Genomic DNA, 17062 nt, shown 5'->3' with positions numbered 1-17062 from the left:
CTCAGATCCTTTTACCGAGGTTAAATTATGACACGATTCAGTTAGTGACAATGATATTCCTGGTGTGTTCCAAGGTCATACTAAGCGACGATTCAGCTTTACCTGGCAAAACACACTGGTGAATCAGATTGCTTTTTACTATAATTCAGCAGTTTCATATTCAGTATTAATGTGATGTGTGTTTTGTAATTATATTTTCAAACTTGATTTTCAAACTTTTTAAATCCAAATTTAATTTCCACAGTGTGATTTCAACTTTGACCGTTGAATCAGGCCTCTGGAGTATTAGTCTAATCACAACAATTACGCCACCACTGTACTTGCAGTTATTGTGACTGCTCCCACTTACGTTCCCTCAACAGTTCCTTGGGACTTATTCTACTTCTTATCTACCTGCATCCCCTGGGAAAAATCTAACAAAAATTCAGCTTCTGTCTCTACACGTTCTCTGATAATATCTGGTTCTACTGCATCACCACTTCCTGTCCATTGTTTCTAAGTTGACAATGTTCTTAATCAACATTCAAAACCAGATTATGAGAATGGCCTCAATGGCATCCAAGGATTGCAAATATAAAACTATTGTCTATGATTCCTATTACAAACTTTTGACATTGTTCTGAAACAGAATCATATTATTCATGGCCTTTATGTCATATTTCATTCTGGAGTCAGGTTTTCATATATATGCCATTATTGGGATCACCTATTTTTGCCTCTAGTAACATCAACATAACTTGAGCCTCCTCACCTAAGAAAAAATATATGGAGTAGGAATAGGAGCCATCTAGCTCTGTGAATCTGTTCTGCTGAACTCATAGCTTACCTTATGCCTTAAAAACATTGTTCACGATATCCTTTGAGTCCTTAATATCCAAGAATCTGTCTGTTGTGTATTTAGTAGGGTATTCAGTAACATTTGAACAAGAATGCTTAATCAACCTAAATGCATATAGATTGATTAAGCATTCTTGTTCATTTGTTCATTTTTTCTGGTAATTTATTTTTTATTGAAGTTCATCATCAACCAAACATTTCAATAAGATGTATTTCATATATTGAATATATATATCATATAGTCATATTTGCCACAAATCTCCACATAATATTTATCTGAGGTATACCCTTATAGAAAAGAGAGGAAAGAAAGAACAAGCGAAAGGAGAAAACTATGTACAAGTAGGGAGTGATCCTTTTTTTTTACAACATATTCATTGTTTTGTGAGGATAAAATCAGGCCTATGAGGTGTTATGTAGTTAAACCATTTTTCCCAGTATGAATCAAATTGTTCCAACTTATGATTAGCAGATGCTGTTATCTTCTCCATTTTGTAAATGTCCGTAGGTCATTTGTTCATTTAAATAATTCATTACAGGTTATATGTATGCATACGTGAAATGGTGATACGCCGTGGTGATAGGTGTTTTGTTAGTAAGGGGAACAGATAGGAGGTTCCATGGACGACAATGAGATTCCCAGATGTTATGTTACATCCCAGGCGCCAGGGTCCGGGATATTTCAGATGAAATCCTCAGCATTCTTAAGCAGGGAAGTGTACAGCCAGAAGTCATGGTCCTTATAGATACCAATGACATAGGTAGGACGAGTGACGAGGTTCTGCATAGGTGTTCAGGGAGGAAGGTGTTAAGTTAAAGAGCAGGACGTCCAAGTTATGATCTCAGGATTGCTAGCCATGCCACATGCTAGTCAGGCCAGAACTAGGAAGATTATACAGTTTAATACGAGGCTAAGGAGTTGGTGTCGGAGGGAGGTCATAAGTTATTTGGATCATAGAGTGCTCTTCCAGGGAAGGTGGGAACTGTACAGATGGGACAGTTTGCACCTGAACTGGAGGGGGACTAATATCCTAGGAGTAACGTTTGTTAATGCTTCATGGTGGGGTTTAACCTAGAGTTGCAGGGGGATGGGAACCAGAATGCTGGAAGAGTTAGTAAAGAGGTTGTGGAGGCAGATGTTAATAAGACCTCAGAAAAAGTTAGGAATCAAAAGGTTGAGCATGGTGAGACTAGTGTCCTGAGCTGCCGATATTTCAATGCAAGAAGTATTGTAGGAAAGTCAGATGATAGTGCCGAAGATGAGGTAGCTCGTATACCGACAATGTTTCAAAGGTTTCAAAGGTACATTTAATGTTAGAGAAATGTATACAATATACTTCCTGAAATGCTTTTACTTCACAACCATCCACAAAAACAGAGGAGTGCCCCCAAAGAATGAATGGCAGTTAAATGTTAGAACCCCAAAGCCCCCCGGTACCCCTCCCTCCCGCGACTAAGCGGCAGCAATGAAATGATCCACCCTCCCCCCCACCGGCAAAAAGAAAAGCATTGGCACCCGCCACTGAGCACTCGAGCATGAGCAAAGCAACAGCAAAGACACAGTAGTACTCCAAAGACTAGTTGTTCACCCAGTATCCAACATGTATCCAGTATCCTAATGAGGGAGAAAGTGGTGTCTCTGTTTCACAGCGAGAGGGGAGACATAACCAACAACTCGCTGGTTTATGATGTTAAAAGTCCATTGCGTCATTTTTTCCGAGCTCTGTACCCAAAGGTCTCGGGTCTCTGGGCACACAGCCTTAGATCTTCTATCTCCCATGACACACCGATCTGTCCGGACAATGACCTCCAATCCGTCCGTCTCCAGAGCCATGAGATCTCGGCCCTCCGAAGGTGAGCTGGGCTCTTAGGCCGAGCCCCTGGTGTGCCAAATTACAGCCAGTCGTGAAACCCCGAGAGCAGGTCCCATTCCCGCAAAGAACTGTAGTCAGCGTGTAACTCCAGGTCAGGGTCTTCAAAAGAACTCTGAAAGGGGAAAATAGAGATTAAGGATGGAAATAGAGCTGTTTCCGAAGATGCAAGCAAAGGAGTCGCCGTTAGGCGCCATTAATCCTCCTAAGCTCCTCCTCCAGAGGCTGTTGATGGGGCAAAATTGCAGTCAACAGAGTGAATTGCAATGTAAAAGGAGGATAAAATTGAAAAGGGTGAACACAGGACTGAAGGTGTTATATTTGAATAAGGTAGATGAACTTGCAGCACAGTTGCAGATTGGCAGGTATGATGTTGTGGGCATCCTTGAATCATGGCTGAAATATGATTATAGCTGGGAGCTTAATGTCCAAGGATACACATTGTATTGAAAGGATAGGCAGGAAGGCAGAGGGGGCAGCATTGCCCTGTTGGTAAAAAATAAAATCAAATTATTAGAAAGAGGTGGCATAAGATCAGAAGGTGTTGTGGATAGAGATAAAGAACTGCAAGGGTAAAAAGACCCTGGTGGGTTGTAAACAGACCCCCAAACAGTAGTAACAATGTGGTCTACAAATTACACCGGGAGTAAGAAAATGCATGCCGAAAGGGCAATGTTACAATAGTCATGGGAGATTTCAATAAGGTGGCAGATAGGGAAAATCAGGTTGGTGCTGGATTCCAGGAGGGGAAATTCCTAGAGTGCCGATGAGATGGCTTTTTAGAGCAGTTCATGGTTGAGCCCACAAGGGGATCAGCCATTCTGGTTAGGTGTACAATGAACTGGAATTGATAAGAGAGCTAAAGGTAAAAAACCCTCAGGGACAAGTGATCACAATATGATTGAATTCACTCTGAAATTTGAGAAGGAGAAGCTAAAGTCAGATGTATCAGTATTACAGTAGAGTAAATGCAATTACAGAGACAAGCTGGCCAGAATTGATTGGAAAAGAACACTGGCAGGGATGACAGCAGAGCAGCAATGGCTGGAATTTCTGGAAGCAATTTGGAAGGCACAGGATATATACATCCCAAAGAGGAAGAAGTATTCTAAAAGCAAGATGACACAACCATGTCTAACAAGGGAAGTCAAAATGAACATAAAAGCCAAAGATAGGGCATATAATAGAGCAAAAAATTAGTGGGAAGTTAAAGGAATAGGAAGCTTTTAAAAGCCAACAGAAGGCAACTAGAAAAACATTAAGAAGATAAAGATGGAATGGAGGGTTATGGGCTGAGTGCAGGTAGGTGGGACTAGGTGAGAGTAAGCATTTGGCACAGACTAGAAGGGCCAAGATGGCCTGTTTCCGTGCTGTGGTTGTTATATAGTTATAATATGAAAGTAAGCTGGCCAATAATATTAAAGAGATTACCAAAATTTTTTTCAGATACATAAAGTGTAAAAGAGATGCAAGAGTGGATATTGGACCAATGTAAAATGATATTGGAGCGGTAGCAATAGGGGACAAGGAAATATTAGACAAACTAAATACGTATTTTGCATCAGCCTTCACTGTGGAAGACACTAGCAATACGGAGGAAGTTCCTGGTGTCAGCGATCATGAAATGTGTGAAGTTACAATTAGTAAAGAGAGATTCTTGGGAAACTAAAAGGTCTGAAGGTAGATAAGTCACCTGGACTAGATGGTGTACATCCCAGGGTTCTGAAAGAGGTGGCTGAAGAGATTGTGGAGGCATTAGTAATCTTTCAAGAATCAATGGATTCTGGCATGGTTCTGGAAGACTGGAAAATTGCATATGTCACTCCACTCTGCAAGAAAGGAGAGAGGCAGAAGAAAGGAAACTACAGGCTAATTCGTCTGACCTCAGTGGTTGGGAAGATGTTGGAAGACCAAAACTGTCCATGTAATTGTGGATGATTTCCACTCCTGTGCGAGGTTTGTTGGAGGTGAGATGAAATATAATTACAGAAAGGACTGAAAAAAAAGTTTTGAGATAATGTTACTACTTTGTTTGTTACTGGTCTTCACTGAGAATGGTTCTGTTGAGACTCTTGGTTAATATCATGGCTTAATAATGTTATAGAGCAAAGATTGTGCTGAATTTCCATGTGCCAATAAGTGTACTTAATATTTTCTTCATGATTGATGGAAGCAATGTCTTTGAAGAAGTCAAGAAAGAAAATATAGTTGTTGGTAATGCTCTCTATATATTTTTTAGGGATGACATGCAGCGACATCTGCAATTAAAGTGAGACGAGTTGATACTTGCCTGAATGGTTTAAGCTGCTGCAACACCCAGAAAGCCACGTCATCCAGAACAGGGTAAAGCACATGCAATTGGAATACCATACTGTTGTATCTGCAGTTGAAACCAGAATACAGAGCAGTCATTCACAAAATTGACTTTAGCAGCACCTCCCTTTCCTCAGGCTTTTACCACCAAGAGGGCAAGAAGCAGCAAGCCAAGTAAACAAAATCACTTCCTGTTTCCTTTCAAATTCTACTCATAGCCCATCGGCACTCTTCATCCCCCTCATGTCCTGCCACTTTACAATTTCTTGTACATTTGCTTAATAGGATTGCTTTTAAGATCATAAGATATAGAAGCAGAAATAGGCTATTTGGCCCATTGAGACTGCTCCACCATCAAATCATGGGTTGATCCAATTCTTCCAGTCATTCCCACTCCCCTGCTTTCCCCCATACCCCTTGATGACCTGGCTAATCAAGAACCTATCTATCTCTGCCCTAAATACACCCAATGACTTGGCCTCCACAGCCGCTCGTGGCACCAAATTTCACAGATTTACCACCTCTGACTAAACTAATTTCTCCACATCTCTGTTCTAAATAGATACCCTTCAATCCTGAAGTCGTGCCCTCTTTTCCTAGACTCCCCTACCATGGGAAATAACTTTGCTATATCTAATCTGTTCAGGCCTTTTAACATTCAGAATGTTTCTATGAGATCCCCCCTCATTCTCCTGAACTCCAGGGAATACAGCCCAAGAGCAGCCAGACGTTCCTCATACGGTTACCCTTTCATTCCTGGAATCATTCTCGTGAATCTCCTGAACCCTCTCTATTGTCAGTATATCCTTTCTAAAATAAGGAGCCCAACGTTGCACACAATACTCCAAGTGTGGTCTCACAAGTGCCTCAATATCACATCCTTGTTCTTATATTCTATACCTCTAGAAATGAATGCCAACATTGCATTCGCCTTCTTCACAACCGACTCAACCTGGAGGTTAACCTTTAGGATATCTTGCACAAGGACTCCCAAGTCCCTTTGAAGTCCCTTTGCATCTCTGCATTTTGAATTCTCTCCCCATCTAAATGATAGTCTGCCTGTTTATTTCTTCCACCAAAGTGCATGACCATACACTTTCCACATTGTATTTCATTTGCCACTTCTTTACCCATTCCCCTAAACTATCTCAGTCTCTTTGCAGGCTCTCTGCTTCCTCAACACTATTCGCTCCTCCACCTACTGTATCTTTGTATCATTGACAAATTTAGCCAGAAATTCATTAATACCATAGTCCAAATTATTGACACATATCATAAAAGCAGCAGTCCCAACACCGACCCCTGTGGAACTCCACTGGAAACCGGCATAGGATCCCTTTATCCCCATTCTCTGTTTTCTGCTGACCACCTTTGCAAGTAACTCGCCCAAAATTCCATGAGCTCTTATCTTGCTAAGCAGCCTCATGTGTGGCACCTTGTCAAAGGCCTTCTGAAAGTCCAAGTACACCACATCTACTGCATCTCCTTTGTCTATCCTGCTTGTAATTTCCACAAAAAAATTGCAGTAGGTTAGTCAGGCAGGATTTTCCTTTCAGGAAACCATGCCGGCTTTCACCTATCTTGTTATATGCCTCCAGGTGCTCCGTTATCTCATCCCTAATAATCGATTCCAACAACTTTCCAACCACTGATGTCAGGCTAACTTGTCTATAGTTTCCTTTCTGCTGCCTCCCACCCTTCTTAAATAACGGAGTAACATTTGCAATTTTCCATTCATTCGATACAATGCCAAAATCTATTGATTCTTGAAAGATCATTGTTAATGCCTCCGCAATCTCTCCATCTACTTCCTTCAGAACCCGAGGGTGCATTCCATCAGGTTCAGGAGATTTATCCACCCTCAGACCATTAAACTTCCTGAGCACTTTCTCAGTCATAATTTTCACTGCACATACAGTACTTCACTTATGTGACACTCCTGGACGTCTGTATACTGCAGATGTCTTCTACTGTGAAGACGGATGCAAAATCTTCTCTGCGTCTCTCATTACAATATTACCAGTGTCAGTGTCTGATGGTCCTATATCTACCCTCAACTCTCTTTTACCCTTTATATACTTAAAAAGCTTTTAGTATCTTCTTTGATATTAAAACAATATCCAGCTTCCTTTCATAGTTCATCTTTTCCTTCCTAATGACCTTCTTAGTTTCCTTCTGCAAATTTTTAGAAGCTTCCCAATCCTCTGTCTTCCCACTAGCTTTGGCTTCCTTGTATGCCCTCTCTTTTGCTTTTACTTTGCCTCTGACTTCACTTGTCAGCCACGGTAGTGTCCTTCTGCTATTCAAAAATGTCTTCTTATTTGGAATATATCTGTCTTGCGCTTTTATACTTATACTTAGTGTTTTTGATGCTTCTTGTGCTTTTTTTATGCTGCACTGGATCCAGAGTAACAACCACTTTGCTCCCCTTTCCAATTATGTACTGAATAATCACAAATGATCTTGAATCTTGAATGCTGAAGTTAGGTTATTTTTTGTTATTTTTTGCTGTTTTTGAAGGTGTCATCAGATTAAATCATTTTTCTGGAATTGTGTGGAATTCACATTAAAGTCTTGCAGTTTTTTTGACCTTCAGGATATAGATGGAAATCTAACAAATCAGGCAAAACCCTTGAAACAAATTAATGACTCAGAAACTACTACAGACCATTTTGTTAGATACATAAAGAAAATACTTACCGTAATTTAGAGATGTACTTATGTGGGAAATAAAATATATCACGAACAGTCTGTAAAAGGTCGCTAACCTAGTACAGATATAATTATCCAGATCTGTACCCGGCTGGTAGCCCAAGAAGAGTTTATTCGTCATATACACCAGGAAAGTATTAATCATTTTTCACAATTATCCAATGTTTTCTGCTTCAACATACCTTCAGCTCTAGGAGGGAAGTGAAAGCACCTTGTCCGATCTCTTCTCACAAAGTATGTGGAACCCACCAGATTTTAATTTACAAGATATATAGTTGCTTTCAAGAACTCAACATCAGGGTAATTCTAAGTTCAACAAATTTTCTATCTTTCACAATTTTTCAATTTGCTAGATTTGACAAACAAAAAACAATGCCTTCTTATTAAATATATCACTGACTATATCTTTAGAAATGATTTAGATTCTATTGTTTTAGATCTCATGTATTTATTTTTGAAATTGATTTACTTTGATGACAACTTAAAATATGTTAGCAAAGTGTGGAACATTGCCCAAAACAGGAGTTTATTACTATACACTCTGAGGCAGCCTTACTTTACAGGAAGCATGGCACAAAGCTGAAAATGAGGCAAACTAATATCTTCTACGGAGGATTTACTGCAGCTGAAAACCTTGATGTAGTCTTGTTTCTATTTCTACCTTTTACTATGAATGTTTATGACACACAGTACCTACTTATTGATAGCGATAGCTGTCACAATTACCTTGATGATTTGCTGCAAAGTATACTATGGAACTTAACTCAGAGTGGTCTGTGTGGTAGGGCCACCTTATGTAAGGAGAATTGGCTTTATTAAGTATCTTACTGCTTTTATATATTGCAGAACTTTAAATAATTTACTGTAGTTTCTTAATCCAGAGCCAGTCAACTCTGGGGTATGGCTTGCTGGGAGAAATCTATAGCATTATGTCATATTTGAGTTGGCCTGAAAGCAGGTAGAGTGGTGGGAATGGTTAGAAGAGAGCTAGGTGGGTGGACAGAGTGTGGGAAGGAGCTGGTTGCAGCATAACACGAAGGAAGCCCTGCACTGTTCTCTCTAAGCTGTGCAGGTGAGTAGCCACACAGTAAATGGAATGCTCTTGCGCATGTAGCCTTTGTTGCCACATATCTGGAATTTACTTTTATATAATGTTAATATAATTTTGAAATCTACGTTAATATTATTGTGAAATACCTTGTAATTGATTGTGTTAATGAGTATAATCCATAAATTTTCTAAATAGTAAATGTAACACTTTGAAACATTTTAGAGCTTCAACGAATTTACATTGTCAGTATTTCATGTTACAACACTGTAACGATAAACGCAGTAGCTCATTGTTAATAAACCGCCAATGCCATCTATTCAAAGCAATTTAGTTTTGCCATTGTGCCTATCAATTGCTCTGACTGCCTGACATTGTTTACTTGTGTTGTGCGTATGTTTGTATTTGCTTGATCAGTATGTTACAAAAAACATTTAAAGCATCGTGCTGTTTTAGGTGATGCAAGAAATTCCTTCTCAGAGCAATGGTTGGTCTTTGCACTGTAAAAATATTCAAGGGAACAGTGAAGGCTTGCAGCATCAGGATAGAACATTCACTTGATTGGCAGAATTGCAATTGGTCCTCTGTATAGAATTCCATAAATGGGCGAGTCCCTTGATCAGATTGTTGCTATCCATTTGCATTGGGGAAGATCTGATGGCAGTCACAGATGTGTGAATTGTAATCTTGCAAATATTAAGATCTCAGCATGGGAGGTATTTTCGATATTTTGTTGAGTCTGGTGGAAATACTCCTGCCATACAAATCGTGCTTTGAAGGCATTTAACTCATGGATTCAATCCTACCTAGTGCTACATGCTGGGCAACCAAAACCCTGAAATACTTGCCCAATGTGATTTTCAATATAATGCCTATTAATATGCAGATGCACAGCAAAATGACAGATCTGTCTCCTGAAAGTAAATTGGTCACCAATTCAGCATCTCGCCTGTATCAAAATTTGAAATAGTTAGGTTCAAAGATGTTTCCCTGCTTGCTTTAGGTTTCATTTTGGTATGTTACCTTCTGATCTGACAATATATTTATTCCTGTGAGTCAAGATTCAGCTGTTTATTCCACAGGCCAAAATTACAGCTACCAGTGATGTACCTGATATTTTCCCAGGTCAATAATCTTCTAACAACAGTTTCTGCAACCTTGTTATCACACTTATTTAAAATCCTCATCTAAGCAATTTCCTTAAGGCACTGATTAATTAGTCAACATGATTCCAGTGGAAGTATCATTTTATTATGTTTGAAAACAAAATTTATGACTTATAATATAGGCCACATGTACCACTCTAGAAGCCTTAGGACAAATCTGTGATGGAGTTTGAATATACCAAAAGCAAGAAGAAAATAATTACCGTAGATTCCGGACTACAGAGCGCACCTGATTAAAAGCCGCTGGCTCTAATTTTAGAAATAAAATCAATTTTTTAATTGTAAAGGCCGCACCGGATTTTAGGCCGCACCGCTACTTTTAAATATACATACGTATCGGTAACACAAATTACGTTGCATATACTTTTTTACTGAACAGCACGGACAACATTCCAATATCTCCTAGCGACTGGTAAAAATATATATACTGCGAGCCTTTAACTTAAAAGCAGCGTTTTCGCTCGGGTCTGATGCGCTTGCGTAACGCGATCGGGTCTAATCGGGTCTGACGCACTTGCGTAACGCGATCGGGTCTAATCGGGTCTGACGCGCTCGGGTCTTGCTTTTCTTCGAGTATTTTCCATGTTGATGAGGGTGAGTACAAATGACTGATTTACAATAATTTAATTGTGAAAGTGCGCTTGATTTATCGTACAATTTCATTGGACCTCTGTGAACTACTCATCAATTTTATTGGTCTACTGTTACGAGGCAAAATGTTTACGAGGCGGCATGAAAAAAAACCATGTATTAGCCGCTCTGGATTAAAGGCCGCAGAGTTCAAAGCTGTTCAAAATGTGGGAAAAAAGTAGCGGCTTATAATCCGGAATCTACGGTAGTCCTAATAAGAGAGGCATGAATCATACTCTCTTTCTGAAACTCTACCATTTCTGATTGTGCAGAACTTTTGGCAGGGATTGCAATGGTACACAAGATATGTAGTCACAGAGGCTGCCCAGTTCAAGCTTCCTCTACTGCCATGATGAGGCCAAACTCAGGTTGGAGGAGCAACACCTCATCTACCGTCTGGGTAGCCTCCAGCCTGGTGGTATGAACATTGAATTCTCCAATTTCCAGTAACTCCCTCCCCCTTCCCCTATCCCAGGTCGCTCTCTGCCTCTCTCCCCTTTCAACTTTCTGCTTCTTTATCGCTACGGTTCTTTCATGCTTATTCCCTCCCCCTCCTCCCTTTATCTTTCCTCTGATTGGTTTTCCACCTGACACCTCTAGGCCCTACCCCCTCCCCTATCTCTATTACTGGGCTTCGGCCCTCTCTTCCCCCCCATTCCTGATGAAGGGTCTCAGCCCGAAACATTGGCTACTCTTTTCTCACAGATGCTGCCTGACCTGCTGAGTTCTTCCAGCGTTGTTTACGTATTCTCTGCCCAGTTCAAGTTGTGTCTGGTGGTGTTCAAGGTATCTTGAGCTGAAGCATAAGAATTAGACCAACATGCCAGTATAAATTAAGTGAGAAAACTAATGTGCTATCAAGAACTAATGCCTAGCTGAAGTGTCCTAGGATTTGGGCAACATATCAGAACTTCATTTGACTGAATGTCATAGAAATGTTTTCAAAAACATCTGGTCCTTGGATTGCTGGACTTTGGAAATTCACCCTGTGCCTGCGTTGTAAAGACCACAAGACATAGGAGCAGAATTAGGCTATTCAGTCTATTGAGTTTGTTCTGCTATTCTATCATGCCTGATTTACTATCCCTTTCAAACTGACTCTCCCGACTTCTCCCTGTAACTTTTGACACCCTTACTCATCAGAACCTCTGTTCCAAATATACCCAATGACATGACTTCCACAGCTGCCTGTGGCAATGAATTCCACATTATCCTCCGGCTATAGAAATTCCACGTGCACTCTCTCTAGGCCTTTCCATACTCAATAGATGATGTTGAATGGTAAAACCATGTGTGGCAAGACTATCTAATAAATCCTCTCATTAATTAAGTTAACTGAAGGATTAATTCCACTTCTCTGGTTAACCTTTTCCAATTGTATCTGGTTATATGATCCATGCCATAAATTATTTTGGATGTTTCTGTACATAACGTATTAGATTTTTATTGATAATAAATAAATGGTTTAATAGTGGTAAAAAGTTCACCTTTGGGATCAGGTCTAAATCTAAATGTCCCTGATAGAATATTATTTTTCCGTTTTTGATGAAGTGTGAAATGAATCCTGTGTGGCAAGGATTTAGATAAAAGGAAGAAAACTGAAATCAGAAATAAATAGATACCATATCGGCAGAACAGGTTGGAATTTGTATGTGTAAATTGTGTGCAAAATTTAAAAAAAATTCTACTGAAGTTTGGATTAAAATACATTGAAGGACAAAATGTGGGAAGTGATTTGAAAGCGTATGGTCTGAAGTTATTCCTACCAGGAAATACATTTAAATATCTTTTATGCAGTATTTTAGGAATACAATACATGCACAATCAAAATAGGCAAAGGTACCTCCAGAAAATTATTCCTTGCACCATGAGTGCATACAACAAAAGAAACCAAACAATATTATGTAACAATTAGAATATGTAATTTAACCTGGGCAAGTGTGAGGTGACGTATTTTGGGATGTCACAAGCAAGAGGAAAGAATCATTGTATATACTGTGTATCTAGAATGAGCTCCACTCTCACTCTCACATCCCCTAACTGGTGCAATCTATTTGTCACCTCACACTGTTCTCAGTCCACCAATCACCTCAGACTCTGGTCTCACTACTCCTATTAGCCATCATCTCTCTAGCTTGGACCTAATGCAGGCTTCTGACCTGAAACATTGACAAATCCAAATTCTTTCCTCCCACAGATGCCTATTGAGTTCCTTCAGCAAATAGTTTGTTGCTCCAGTTTCCAGCATCTACAGTCCCTTGTGTCTCTGATATACTGAATGGGTTTGGGGAAGAAGTCCATAGGAACACACCAGCACAAGTGGATGGGGTGGTAAAGAAGGAATATGGTATTGTTACCAAAAAGTCAGAAAGTCAAGTCGCAGCTGTGAAAAGAAATTAGTTAGGTCACATTTGGAATATAATGTGTATTTCTAGTGCTCACGATAGAAAGGAGATGAACACTTTGGAGAGGGCTCAGAAGAGGTTAGCCAGGATGCTGCCTGGATTTGTGTGTATTCATTCTGGGACATGAGTGGAGACTTCCCAGAAGTTTATCAATTATGAGAGGGATAGATAGGGTAGATAGAGTCATTTTCACAGGGTGGGAAAGTCATCTACGAGGTATAATCTTAAGGTGAGAAGGGGGAAGCTTAAAGGAGATAAGCAAAGAAGGTTATTATACAGAGAGTGATAGGTTCCTGGAATGCATCGACAGTGGAGGAGGTAGAAGCAGATATGATAGCGAAGTTTAAGAAATTTTTAGACATGGATACAGGTTATGCAGATAGATTAACTGGATTGCACATTGTGGTTGTCACAGACACAGTGGGCCGAAGGGCCTGTTCTAAGCTTTACTCCTCTGTATTCTATGTAAATTTAAAGAGGACCAACATTGAGTACCTAGAATGATGTGCGAATTAGCTAAAAGGATCATCTTTCACTTCTACTGGTGCTAATGTAATCAATAATAACTGGGATTAATTAGCCAGGATTGATATTATTACCTCCTCTGGCTTTTCATACAATAATGTTAATTGGGGCTAGAAAGGAGCTTAATGTCCATCTTTGTACAAAGTGACCTGCAAAGACAAGAAGTTTCAAATAAATAGTATTTGTTGGGAACACTGAGGAGTTTTAATACAACAGCATGAATTTTTTTTACACAGATTTGTTATCAACAAGCCAGCATGATTGACAAGTTGACTATCATGAAAGACTACAAACCAAGAGCAATTTTGTGCTCCTAGGTTTACAGATCATGTGGCAGTAGGAAACAGTGGGTTTTTAGAGCAATGGGTGATTTGAAGGAAATACTGGTATACTTTTTACCACCATATACTGCAAGTACATATAAAATTCATAACTCTCTTTGTTCATTTTCACAAATATTGTGAAACTTCTCGACTGTCTTTTTTTTTAACTGTTGTTATTTCTAGCTGTTAGGACACTTCCTGACAGCCATGATATAGATCTGCAGCACTTTGTTTTGTTTTGTATTGAGCAGCTCTCTCCCCTTGCTTCCTATAGTTAAAGCATCTGTTGTCTCTGAACTGACACACTTGTGCGAAGTGTTTTCCACAGTGGAAGGGTTGCTTGCTGGTCTTGGCCCTAGCAGCATTCTTGCTCACGTGTCCTGGATTCAAGGTCAGAGCTCCCAGCATTGTTCATAATAACAATACCTTCACCTTCTGAAATGCCATTTCCAGTGTTATATCTTGCCTGCCCATTCCAACATTTTGTTTGAAGTAACTTGGTTTGGAAAAAAATCATCCAACAGTTCACACATAAACTAATCCAACTACTCCCCTCCTTCCTTCGTCAATGTTGCAATGCAGCAACAGATCCATTTGGAATACTAGGTAGTCACTAATTTGTATCTTCCTATCCTTACCTCTGGTTATGGCTGTTAACTTATAACACAGAACATTGAACTGTACAGTGCACGACAGGCCTTTTGGCCCCCCCATGTCTGCAACAACTGTGATGCCAATCTGCTCGCACATGATCCATATCCCTCTATTCCCTTTGGTTTGTGTCTAAATGTCTCTTAAAAGTCACTGCCATATCATCTCCTGCCTCCTCTATTGACAGAGCATTTCTGGCACCTACCTCACTCTGGGCAAAATAACTTGCCTTGCACATCTCCTTTAAACGTTCCTTTTCTCATCACAAACCTGAGCCCTCTTGTATGTGGTCATTCCACTTTGTGGGAAAAATCAAGGGGATGAGTTACAATTGTAATGACCTAGGAAAGGTTTCCCTGCTGATGGAAAGGTTTCTCTATAGCGCAGTGTTTGGGGTTATGACTAGAGATAATGGGGGCTTTGGAATGTGCGCTGGCAATGAGGGGAGATGTTTTTCTTTCTTGTGTGCCCGAGAGAAGGTTTTGCGGTCTTTTGTTTGGCGGAAGATGGAGAGAGAAGATGCCAGAATAGGGAAGTCATAGACTGCAGGATGGAGTGGACTTGGAATGGGGCCAGGAATCGATGTCAGGGGGAAATTGATGGAGAATGAACAGACGGGAAAACAGTGAGCTCAAGTGTTGTGCATTGGACTATTTCTTGAGAAAGGGGCCTTTTTCTTTTTTGTTTTCTTTACTAACCCTATAGTCAAATTAAGAATTATAAAGTTCAATCGTTTAATTGTATATTGTGTACTGTTTGTTATTTTGTGGTACTAATCTGTAACAGGGGAACACATCACGCAGCATCCACCCAAACAAGATTTCTCGTTTGGCCGGCAGAAGGCTGTCTCCCCTAGAGTTAAGCTGCTAGCCCCACCTGAGGGTTACAATCGTGGGGGCTTCGTTCAGGATTGATTTTGTTTGATGCTGTGTAATTACCCTGAGCATTGAACCAGTGGGGTAGATATTCGTACTTCGGATGAATTGTTTATTTGCCTGTTGACTACTGTTAAAGTTGTGATTGCAGGGCTGAGGTTTGATAAAATGGCGGGTGCAGCTCACGTTTTAATGCAGACCGGCATTGACATAATGGCAGCGGGGCGAGCTGAACCACAAGTTGAGTTTTCCTTAGCAGGGGGTGGAGATTTCAAAGACAGGGTTCTATAGTTTCTGAGGAGTGAGGGGAAGGAGTGGTCAGATTTGGAATGTCTAATTAGTCCCCGTCCCCCAGGGAAGAGTGAGAATTCTGAGGTAGTACCCATCCTTACCTCTCTGGCGAACAAATGGGGAAATGCCCAGGTCCAAAGACCCATCTATGATAGGCTCTGCCTATTCTCTGGAATAATGCCCACCCCTAAAGAGGAAGAGGAGTATGAGACTTGGGTGGAGCAGACCTCTCTGTGAGATGAATGGAGTGCTCTGATGATGTAAAGTGACAGAGATTGGTTGAGAGTTTGAGTGGGTGGGCTGCTGACATTGTGAGAGCCGTCAGGTTGCGGGATCCCGTAGCTAAACCTGTCGATTACATGAAAGCACTGAAAAAATGCTTTCAGGCACAATAACAAAGCAAAAAAATACCACAATCCAATAGAACACAATGTACAATTGACTGTTATATGCACAGACTGTTTATGTAGACATAAAGTGGCGCTAGGAGATGTGTATGTAATAGTGGGGATGTTGGGGTGGGTTAGTGGTTGGAGGTGCTGATCAGCTTGACAGCCTGGAGGAAGTAACTGAGTGGTCCTGGCGTGGATGCTCTTCTGTGATGGGAGTGGGACAAACAGTCCATAAACAGGGAGGGTGGGATCCTTAATGATATTGCTGACCTTTTTCTAGCACCTTTCTGTATGTATGTTTTTGATGGTGGGTAGGCTGATGTTGGGCAGTCCTAACTACTCGTTGTAGAACACTACTGTCCTCCACAGAGGAGTTTCTGTCCCAGCCAGTGATACAGCATGTTAAGATGCTCTCAACTGCACATCTACAGAAGGCTGTGAGTACTGAGTGCATAGACCAGGTCTCTTCAGCCTCCTCAGAAAGTAGAAGTGTTGATGAGCTTTACTGATTGTGTAAGATGTTTGTTTGGAACCATAAGAGATTGTGTGAGATCCGCACTCCCAGGAGCTTGAAACTGCTCACGGTTTCCACTGCTGTGCCCCGGATGTGAAGGGGAGAGTGAATGTCGAGTCTTCCTGAAATCGATGACTGTCTTCTTTGCCACACACTCAAAATACTGGAGGAACTCAGCTGGTCAGCTGACTATGAAAATCAATATATGGTCGACGTTTCAGGGCAAGATCCTTCATCAGAAGAAGGGTCTCAGCCTGAAAAATTGACTGTTCATTCATTTCCATAGATGCTGTTTAACCCACTGCGTTCTGCCAGCATTTTGTGTGTGTTGCTCCAGATTTATCTTTTATTTATTGAGATACAGCATGGAGTAGGCCCTTCCGGTCCTTCAAGCTACCCCACTCAGCAATCCCCTGATTTAATACTAGCCTAATCACAGGATAATTTATCATGATTAACTAACCTACCAACCGGTATGTCTTTGGACTGTGGGAGGAAACCCGGAGGAA

The 17062-nt window shown here is 40.6% G+C and overlaps 1 long non-coding RNA gene across 1 annotated transcript in view; it reads right to left on the bottom strand.

The window, feature by feature from the left end:
* Nucleotides 1-2457: 2457 nt before the first annotated feature.
* Nucleotides 2458-17062, bottom strand: part of LOC140731457 (uncharacterized) — a 49804-nt gene continuing 35199 nt past the window's right edge. The window contains exons 2-3 of the long non-coding RNA XR_012099839.1: nt 4999-5088; nt 2458-2823 (exon numbers count right to left, since the gene is read on the bottom strand). This is a non-coding gene — a long non-coding RNA (uncharacterized lncRNA). The remainder of the gene's footprint in view (nt 2824-4998; nt 5089-17062) is intronic.

This window comes from Hemitrygon akajei, chromosome 8 (genome assembly GCF_048418815.1).
Source record: "Hemitrygon akajei chromosome 8, sHemAka1.3, whole genome shotgun sequence".
Lineage (NCBI taxonomy): Eukaryota > Metazoa > Chordata > Chondrichthyes > Myliobatiformes > Dasyatidae > Hemitrygon > Hemitrygon akajei.
Note: the sequence above shows the minus strand (reverse complement) of the source record. Positions and strands in the feature narration are given on the sequence as shown.